At 36.8% G+C, this 10464-nt stretch overlaps 1 pseudogene; it reads right to left on the bottom strand.

The window, feature by feature from the left end:
- Nucleotides 1–6312: 6312 nt before the first annotated feature.
- On the bottom strand, nt 6313–7533 carry LOC127689822 (inosine-5'-monophosphate dehydrogenase 2-like; annotated as a pseudogene).
- Between the last annotated feature and the right edge of the window lie 2931 nt (nt 7534–10464).

Raw genomic sequence — 10464 nt, 5'->3', positions numbered from 1 at the left:
CATCTATTTGATTAAGAATTTCATAAAGTCTTTGTTTTTAATGAAAACTAGTACTCCATTGTGTAAATGTACCACATATTCTGCATCAGTTCTTCTGTGTAAGGATATCTGGGTGCTGTCCTGCTTCTGGCTATTATAAATAAGGCTGCTATAATTATAGTGCAGCATGTGTCTTTGTTATATGTTGGAGCATCTTTTGGAAGAAGATAATCACACAAACAAAAAATTACATCAAAAATAACAGGAAGCGACAATCATTATTCCTTAATATCTCTTAACATCAATGGACTCAATTCCCCAATAAAAAGACACAGACTAACAAACTGGTTACATAAACAACACTCTGCATTTTGCTGCATACAGAAAACACATCTCAGTGTCAAAGACAAACACTACCTCAGAGTAAAAGACTAGAAAACAATTTTCCAAGCAAATGGTTACAGGAAACAAGTAGGAGTTGTTATCGGATATTCCAATATCTGATAAAATTGATTTTCAACTAAAAGTTATAAAAACTCATGTAATGACACTTCATATTCATCAAAGGAAAAATCTACCAAGAAGAATTCTCAATTTTGAACATTTACACTCCAAATGCTAGGGCACACAAAGTCATACAAGAAACTTAATAAAGCCTAAAACACACATTGTGCCTCATTCAATAATTGTGGGAGACTTCAACACCCAATTCTCACCAATGGACAGATCAGGGAAACACAAGCTAAACAGAGACACAGTGAAAATAACTGAAGTTTTGATACAAATGGATTTGACAGATATCTATAGAACATTTCATCCTAAATCAAAAGAATATATCTTCTTCTCAGCACTTTATAGTACATTTTCAAAAATTTACCATGCAATTTGTCACAAAACAAACCTCAACAGATATAAGAATATCAAACTAATGACCTCCCTCCTATTAAATTACTACAGAGTAAGGGTTGTCTTCAATAGCACCAAAAACAATAGAAATCCTGTACATATACAAGGAACTTGAATAATGCGTTACTCAATGATAATTTGGGTAAGGAACAAATAAGGAAAGAAATCAAAACCTTTTTATAATTCAATGAAAATGAAAGCAAAACATACCAAATTTACAGGACACAATGAAAACAGTGCTAATTGGAAAACTCATAGCTCTGAGTGCCTCCAAAAAGAAGCTGGAGGGTGTATAACCTACCAGCTTAAAAGCACACCTAAAAGCTCTAAAACAAAAGAAGCTAATATACCTAAGAGGAATAAAAGGCAGGCAATCATCAACCTCAGGGTTGAAAACAACAAAGTAGAAACAAAAAGAACTATACAAAGAATCAACAAAAACAGGAGGTGGTTATTTGAGAAAATCAACAAGATAGATAAAACTCTATCCAGACTAACCAGCAGAGGGCACAGAGACCAGAAATGAAAAGGGTGATATAAAAACAGAAACAGAGAAATTAAAAAAAAAAAATCAGATCCTACTACAAAGGCTTATACTTAACACAAGTGGAAAATCTGGGTGAAATGGTCAATTTTCAAGCTAGATACTGAATACCAAACTTAAATCAGAATCAGATAGACCATGTAAACAGTCCAATAACCCATAAAAAAATAGAGGTGGTAATTGACAGCCTCCCAATTAAAAAAAAAGCACAGGACCTGATGGTTTTAGTGCAGAATTCTCTCAGACCTTCAAAGAAGACCTAACACCAATACTCTTCAAACCATTCCACAAAACACAAACAGAAGGAACATTACCAAACTTGTTCTATGAACCCACAATTATGCTGATACCAAAACCACACAAAGATCAAAAAAGTAAAGAGAAATTCAGACCAATTTCCCTTATGAATATTGATGCTAAAATACTCAATAAAATTCTTGACAACGATTCCAAAAACATATGAAAATGATCATTCACAATGATCAAGTAGGCTTCATCCCAGGGATGCATGGATGGTTCAATATACAGAAATTCATCAATCTAATCCACTACATAAACTCAAAGAAGAAACAAAAACATGTGTTCATTTCATTAGATGCTGAAAAAGCATTTAACAAAATTAAGCATCTGTTAAAAGTCTTAGAAAGAAGAGGAATGCAAGACCCATACCTAAACATACTAAAAGCAATATACAGAAAACCAGTAGCCAACATCAAAATAAATGTAGACAAACTTGAAGCAATCCCACTAAAATCAGGGACAATACTGCCCTCTCTCTCCATATTTATTCAATGTAATACCTGAAGTTCCAGTTAGAGCAAATAGACAACAAAAGGAGGTCAAAGGGCTACAAATTGGAAAGAAAGAAATCAAATTATCATTATTTGTAGATGATATGATAGTACACTTAAGTGACCCAAAAAACTCCACCAGAGAACTCCTACAGCTAAAAAACAACTTCAGCAAAGTAGCTGGAAATAAAATTAACTCAAGCAAATCAGTAGCCTTCCTCTACTCATAAGATAAACAAGATAAAAAAGAAATCAGGGAAATGACACCCTTCAAAATAATCACAAACAATATAACGTATCTAGATGTGACTCTAACCAAACAAGTGAAAGATTGCTATGACAAAAATTTCAAGTCTCTGAACAAAGAAATCTAAGAAGATCTCAGAAGATGGAAATATCTCCCATGCTTGTGGATTGGCAGGATAAATACAGTAAAAATGGTTATCTTGCCAAAATCAATCTAAAGATTCAGTGAAATCCCCAACAAAAATCCAACTAAACTCTTCATAGAATTAGAAAGGCCAACTTTCAAATTCATCTGGAAAAACAGAAAACCCAGAATGGCTAAAACTATTCTCAACAGTAAAAGAACTTTTTGGGGAATTAGTATCCCTGATCTCAAGAAGTACTAGAGAAGATTAGTGTTAAAATTGCATGGTATTGGTACAGTGACAAGTAGGTAGATCAATGGAATAGAATTGAAGACCCAGAAATGAACCTACACAATTATGGTCATTTGATCTTTGACAAAGGAGCTACAACCACCCAGTGGAAAAATGATAGCCTTTTCAACAAATGGTGCTATTTTAACTGGCAACTAGCATACAGAAGAATGCAAATCAGCCCATTCTTAATCTCCTTGTACAAAGCTCAAGTCCAAGAGTATCAAGGACCTCCACATAAAACCAGGCACACTGAAACTAATATAAAAGAAACTGGAGAAGAGCCTTGAGCTCATGGGCACAGCAGAAAATTTCCTGAACAGAACACCAATAGCTTATGCTCTAACAAACAGAACCTCATAAAATTACAAAGTTTCAATAAGACAAAACAGCAACCAACAAATTGGGAAAAGATCCTTATCAACCCTACATCTGAGAGAGGGTTAATATCCAATATATACAAAGAACTCAAGAAGTTAGACTCCAGAGAACCAAATAACCTTATTAAAAATGTGATACAGACATCATACTAAGTGAGGTAACCCAGACTCAAAAGGTGAATCATGGTATGCACTCACTAATAAGTGGTTATTAACCTAGAAAACTGGAATACTCAAAACATAATCCACACATCAAATGAGGTACAAGAAGAAAGGAGGAGTGGCCCCTGGTTCTGGAAAGACTCAGTGAAGCAGTATTCGGCAAAACCAGAACGGGGAAGTGGGAAGGGGGGAGTGGGAGGACAGGGGAAGAGAAGGGGGCTTATGGGACTTTCGGGGAGTGGGGGGCTAGAAAAGGGGAATCATTTGAAATGTAAATAAATTATATCGAATTAAAAAAATCAATGGTAAAAAAAAATGTGATACAGAACTAAACAAAGAATTTTCAACTGAGGAATTTTGAAAGGCTGAGAAGCACCTAAAGAAATGTCCAACATCCTTAGTTATCAGGGAAATGTAAATCAAAAAAAAAAAAAAACCCTGATATTTCACCTAACACCAGTCAAAATGGCTAAGATCAAAAACTCAAGAGACAGCAGGTACTGGTGAGGATGAGGAGAAAGAGGAATCCTCCTCCACTGTTGGTGGGATGGAAGATGGTACAACCACTCTGGAAATCAGTTTGGAGGTTCCTCAGAAAACTGGCATAATACTATCAGAGGACCAGGTTATACCACTCCTGGGCATATACCCAGATAATTCTCCAGCATTTAACAAGGGCACATGCTGTACTATGATCATAGCAGCCCTAATTATAATAACCAGAAGCTGGAAAAAACTCAGATGTCCCTCAATGGATGAATGGATACAGAAAATGTGGTATATTTACACAATGGAATACTACTCAGCTATTAAATACAATGAATTTATGAAATTTTCAGGCCAATGGAAAATGTCATAAGTGAGGCAACCAAATCACAAAAGAACACACATTGTATGCACTCACTGATAAGTGGATATTAGCCTAGAAGCTTGGAATACCCAACACACAATTCACATATCAAATGATGGCTAAGAAGGAAGAACAAACAAAATACCCACAGAAGGAGATACAAAGTCTGGAGCAGAGTCTGAGGGAAAGACCATCCAAAGACTACCCCTCCTACTGATCCATCCCTTATACTGTTACAAAACCCAGACACTATTATCGATGCTCACAAGGACTTGCTGACCTGAGCCAGATATAGCTGTCACCTGGGAGGCTCTGCTAATGTGCAAAAAATACAGAGATGGACACTCTTTGCCAGCCTTTGAACTGAGTACAGGGTCCCCAATGCATTGTCTAGAGAAAGTAGCAAAGGAGCTAAAGGGGTTTGCAGCATCAAAGGAAGAAAAAAAATATGAGCCACCCAGTATTCTCAGAGTTCCCAGGGACAAAACCATGAACTGGAGAGTACACATGGTGTTACCCATGGTTTTAGACGCATAGGCAACAGAGGATGGCCTTGTTGGACAACAAAGGTAAGAAAGGCCCTTGTTTCTGGAAAGGCTTGATGCTGCATTGTAGGGGAATACCTGGACAGGGAAGAGGGAAAGGGTTGGTTGGGCAACATGCAGAGGGGAGATATCTTATGGGATTTTCGCAGAACACCAGGAAAGGGGAAATCATTTTAAATGTAAAGAATGTAAGTAATAAAAAAATAATAAAATTTGTTCTTCTTGTTGTGCCATGGATTTCCTGGATTATTTGGGTTAGATAAATTTTTGCCTTTTTGCATTTTCTTTGACTTTTGTGTCAGTGCTTTCTATGATATCTTGTGCACCTGAGATTCCCTCTTCTATCTCTTCTATTCTGTTGGTGATGCTCCCATTTATGACTTCTTATTTCTTTTCTAGGTTTTCTGTCTGCAGGGTTGTCTAACATTTTGATTGCTTTATTGTTTCTATTTCCATTTTTATTTTATTTTTATTTTTTTATTTTTATACTCCCATTTATTCAATCTTTTATTCATATGAGTGGATTTATGGACATTTTGTTATTTGGATTATAACTTAATATTAGTTTTCTTGTCCAAGTTATGTCAGTTTTGGCTACTGGAAGTTTTAGATTCTGGATAGTTTTCTTCAGTTTCTTCACCTGTTTAGTTGTGTTTTCCTGTAATTCTTTTTGGAATTTTTGTGTTTACTCTTTAATACCTTCTATTTTTAACTGTTCTCCTGAACTTATTTAAGAGAGGCATTTATGTCCTTCTTAAAGTCCCGTATCATTAACCTGAGATGTTTTCCTCAAGTCTGAATATATCTTTTCTGGTGTGATGGGGAATCCAGGAATTGCAGTGGTAGGAGAACTAGGTTTGGATGATGCCGATTAGCCTTGGTTTCTGTTGCTTAATTTCTTCCACTTGCCATCTGATTATCTCTGGTGTTTGTTCATCTTGCCATCTCTAAATGGAGCTTGTCCCCTTCTGTGGACTTGTGAGCCTGTGATCTTAGGAGTGTCAGCACTCCTGGGGAGACCAGCTCTCTCCTGGGTGGGATTTGGTTTTAGAGGTCTGTGGGACAGCCTTGGCTCTGGGACACAGATGGAGTCTGGAAAGGTCCTGTCCTCAGATCCTCTGCTTTTCCTCTCTCCTGTGTGCTCCTTGATGGTCCTTTCTTGGGCAGTTATTGGGGCAAAATTTGTGATCTCATCTCTGGTTGTAGGTGTGAGAGCACTCTTGTGAGACCAGCTCTCTTTTGGCAGGATTTTAGTGGGGAGAGCTGTGGGACAACCTTAAATTTAGGGCACAGATGAAGATGTAAAAGATCCAGATCTATATTTTCTCTGGTCGGTTTTTTAAACTGATTTTGTAACCCAAATACAGAAGAGAATATCCTCTTTGAAATCTTTTTTTCTGGAGCAATCTCTAAAGCCTAGAATGGCAGAATTCCTTTTTATTCTGAACTTTTATTAAAAATTTCAAGGCAAATAGGATTTGACTTCCCAAAATTCACTTCTCATATGAATTGAGGCTGTAGATATCACCTTCCTCCTGAGCTGAGGTTGTTCTCTTCTCAAATTTAAGTTCAGGTGAGTACATGATGGCTCAGACTCATGCTGAACTCTAGGCATTATTTCCTGACTAATTCTGGATGCCAGAAATCAAGTAAGGGACAAACTTGTAGAAAGAGTCTTTGTCCTGTGCTTCCCCAAAACTCATTGGGACTTTGATTTTGTCAACTTCACTAAAGTATCATTTCTGGATGCCTGCTGAGATACTTGTCAATGGCATCAAGAGAATCCAAACCAAGATACTTCTTTACTCAGATCCTATCTGAGAAGTAGTACTCACCAAGGGTCCTCAGTGGTGTCAGCCAAGAGGAAGTTCATCATGACTGTAGAAGCCCAAAGGGCCAAACTTTTAACAATATGACACACATTTTGGTTTTTTCCAACAGCAATAACAGGTATAAAAAAAATGATACACATACCCAGACTACTCTTGTTTGAGGCTGTCTAAAGGCCAAAACTTCTTAGGTGATGCAGTTAGAACCAATTCCCATGCCACCTCTCAGAGCATCCACACCTGCATCTATTATGTCCTTGACTTAATAAGCACCAGTAATTAAATTGACTCCAATAACTTGGAAATTGGAATGTTTACCCTTCCTATATTTGATTGTATTGATTTGTAAACTGAAGTTTCCCTGGGAAGAGTCTAAAACCACTATATCCACAAAAGCAAGGGTCAGGAACTCCAGCTTATACTTGTCTTTTTCATGAGTGTCAGTGGCTGTCCCACACAGTAGTTCCTTTTTGTCATCCTTGGAAGTCAATGCGTAATCATGTGATGGCTATCAGCTCATCATTTTCACTCACAAATGGGCAGCTTTCCTTTTTTATTGTGCTGCAGAATTTGATTTGTGTCCTTCAGAGTGATACCTGCATGTACTGTCACCAAATATTCCCTTTTAATCATGAGAAATCTGTTATCATTATCTACTTTCTTGATTCAATTTTTAAAACAAATACAGCAGAATTCCATGGGCTGGTAGATACAATATATTCAGCCTCCTACTGCTCTTCTACCAGTTGTTTATGTGCATGTATTTTTTGTTATGGACTACTGATCCTGCCTGATGGCTTAGTTTAATAACTACTTTAGGTGCAAGGCTAAAGGCATGTCAATAGTGGCCTCTTTTAAAATTTGGAAATTCAAACCCTGTGACATCCTATTTCTGACTATGGGAACATCTGGCAAATGTTCACTTTAATCTGTATTAACACCTTCCCTAAGGACATTTACCATATAACATCAAATTTTCTTATTTCCTGTACTCAGAATCATAGGAATTTTAATATGAGTACCACATTTTTGTAAAAGATCACTTCCCCAATACATTTATAAGTATGTGAAACACACAAGGTCTCAACATCCCTGTTTGTGTTTCCACACAAGTGATCACATTTTGTCTTATTAATGATATTTTTTCTATTCCTATAAATTGTGTGTAATCATTCTGAAGTGACCAATCTGGATGCCAAAATTTTCGTGAAAGTATACTAACATCAGCTCCCATATCTACAAACTCATCTAGGTCTACACCAATCATTTACACCATTAATTTGTGTATCGGATAACTGATTATTCTTTGCCAGAACATGATTTCCAGTGCTCAGAAAAGCACCTGTTCCCTCTACTGGAGTGGTCTTGCTCTTGATGTAAGGAAACAACAATTGAGCAACTGTTTTCTTGCTTCAATTTACATCTTCTCTTTCACATTTGCCATGATTTTTATTTCTTCCTTGCTATTTCCATTCATTATACCTGGATACACAATAAATCCTTGAGAAGTTAATCCACTTCTTTCCAAAATTGTTCCCACTGTCGCTGAAGGTAAGGGACCATAAGAACTATTTAGTTAACTTGTAGCATTCAGCTTTGGGGGAAAATGTAAGAGAGCTATCTGTGGCCAGATCCCAAGCGTCACTTCTTTCTGTAGCATATAAACTCTTTATGTACTTGCCTGCCTTGTATCTCCTGACTGACCAAAGAAAAATGGCTCATAGGATTTTCTACCATGATTCAAGCTGAGAGGCCCTTCCATTCCTTTCCTGATAGCAAGAGGATACCTCAAGTTTCTCTTGGACTGTCAATCCTTTGACCAAGGTTTGCTCTTTCCACAGGGCTATAATATCCCGGAAACCTTTGTGGTTCCCAGAAACTAGAACCCAGTTCTTCTCTTCTATAATTACCATATTCACTAGAGTAAATGTTCTTATTATTTTGACCTCTTAATCTTTTTTTAACATTTTTTATTCGATATATTTTTATTTACATTTCAAATAATTTCCCCTTTTCTAGACCCCCACTCCCCAAAAGTCCCATCAGCCCCCTTCCCTCCCCCTGTTTTCCCACCTAAGCCTTCTCACTTCCCTGTTCTGGTTTTGCCCTATACTGCTTCACTGAGTCTTTCCAGAACAAGAGGCCACTCATCTGTTCTTCTTGTACCTCATTTGATGTGTGGATTATGTTTTGGGTATTCCAGTTTTCTGGGTTAATATCCACTTATTAGTGAGTACATAGCATGATTCATCTTTTGAGTCTGGGTTACCTCACTTAGTATGATGTTTTCCAGCTCCATCCATTTGCCTAAGAATTTCATGAATTCATTGTTTCTAATGGCTGAATAGTACTCCATTGGCCTTATTATTTCTTTGGAAATTATCAAATCATCATAACTAAAACATCAAGTATTTTTACTCCTGCTATTTCTAGCTACATTTTTGCCCTGTAACATTGTTATCATACTCCTGAGAACCAATTCCAGTTGTGTCCCTTATTCATTCATCTACAGGGGCTCCACATGATTTTAATGGTTTGATTTCTCTTATATTAAGTGTTTGCATTCTCAAAGGCCAAGATTTCTATCAATAATTGTCTGATTTTAGTGTCTGTTATGACTCTCTATATAGCTGAACCTAATCTCTGTAAAAAATAAAAAAATCTGTGAAAGCTTATTCAGAACCTCTATTACCTTAGTAAATTAGGTAGATTGTTTCCCAGTTTCCCCAATCATATACCAACCTCCTAAAGACACATAATGACATTGTTCAATGTGTAAACATCAGATTTCTTCTTGTAAGACAACATAATGCCCTTCCAAAAGCAGATGTCCTTTGGTAACATTTATTCTACTTGATAGATAATGTTATGATATTTTTGGTGCTTCTTGCCTCTACCACAACAATCTGTTTAGTTGTCAACCAACTCCTAGAACAGGTGACATCAGTCCCTTCCAAACTTATGGGATAGCTCCATGCTATGTGGTTTAGTAATTTATCACTTCTTTAAAAAAAAAAAAAAGGAGAATGCAATCCACACAATACAACAGACTCTTTAAAGTGCTTTCTATCTATTGTTCTATCATATGTCAAGTCAATTCACAATGGCCATGAATATTGTCATTAGGAGGCACATGCTATGCAAAGACTAAGAAGGCTGAAGAAGGTGCCTCTGTAGGCCCAAGCAAATATTATGGTGGCACACTAATCACATTTTGAGTTTAACATTAATCTGCTATTCCTGTGCCATCTCCAGTTCTTCCTGTCTCTTCTCTCAGTGAGATATTTTGGGCCCACAGTAGTGAAAATATGTGGAGCAGGATGGGCTGGCAATCTAACATCCAGACAAGTTTACTTTTCTTTTTTATTATGTAGTACATTCCCAGTACAATACACCAAGCCTCAACTTTGTTTTCTCAATGGCTTCTTTGGCTTTCAATGCATTTTGACCTCTATTCACAAACTTTGTAACCACACAGCCAACTCTCCAACTTTTTCTTACACAAGAGAATTGAGTGAATCTTCTGAGTTTTCAGCTTTCTCCTCAATCATTATCAAATGGCACACATAAAGACTGCGAAGCAAAAGAAGAAAATAGCCTCTAGAAACATAGTAGACTACACAACAGCAATACTGTCTTCTTGCTAATATCCTTAAACAACATTGCTAATCCATCATAATTTGCTGTTACCTGTAGCACATTAGAAGCAAAGGTACACCTTCTGCCTAAACCACATTTGGCATCACCTGTAGGCATATATTTTTGTAGCCTACTTTAATAAACATTCAACCGCAACTCTAGTCCATCACGTACCAG

The sequence above is a fragment of the Apodemus sylvaticus genome, chromosome 7 (genome assembly GCF_947179515.1).
Source record: "Apodemus sylvaticus chromosome 7, mApoSyl1.1, whole genome shotgun sequence".
Lineage (NCBI taxonomy): Eukaryota > Metazoa > Chordata > Mammalia > Rodentia > Muridae > Apodemus > Apodemus sylvaticus.
The sequence above is the reverse complement of the archived record's forward strand: the minus strand, read 5'-3'. Positions and strand labels throughout refer to the sequence as shown.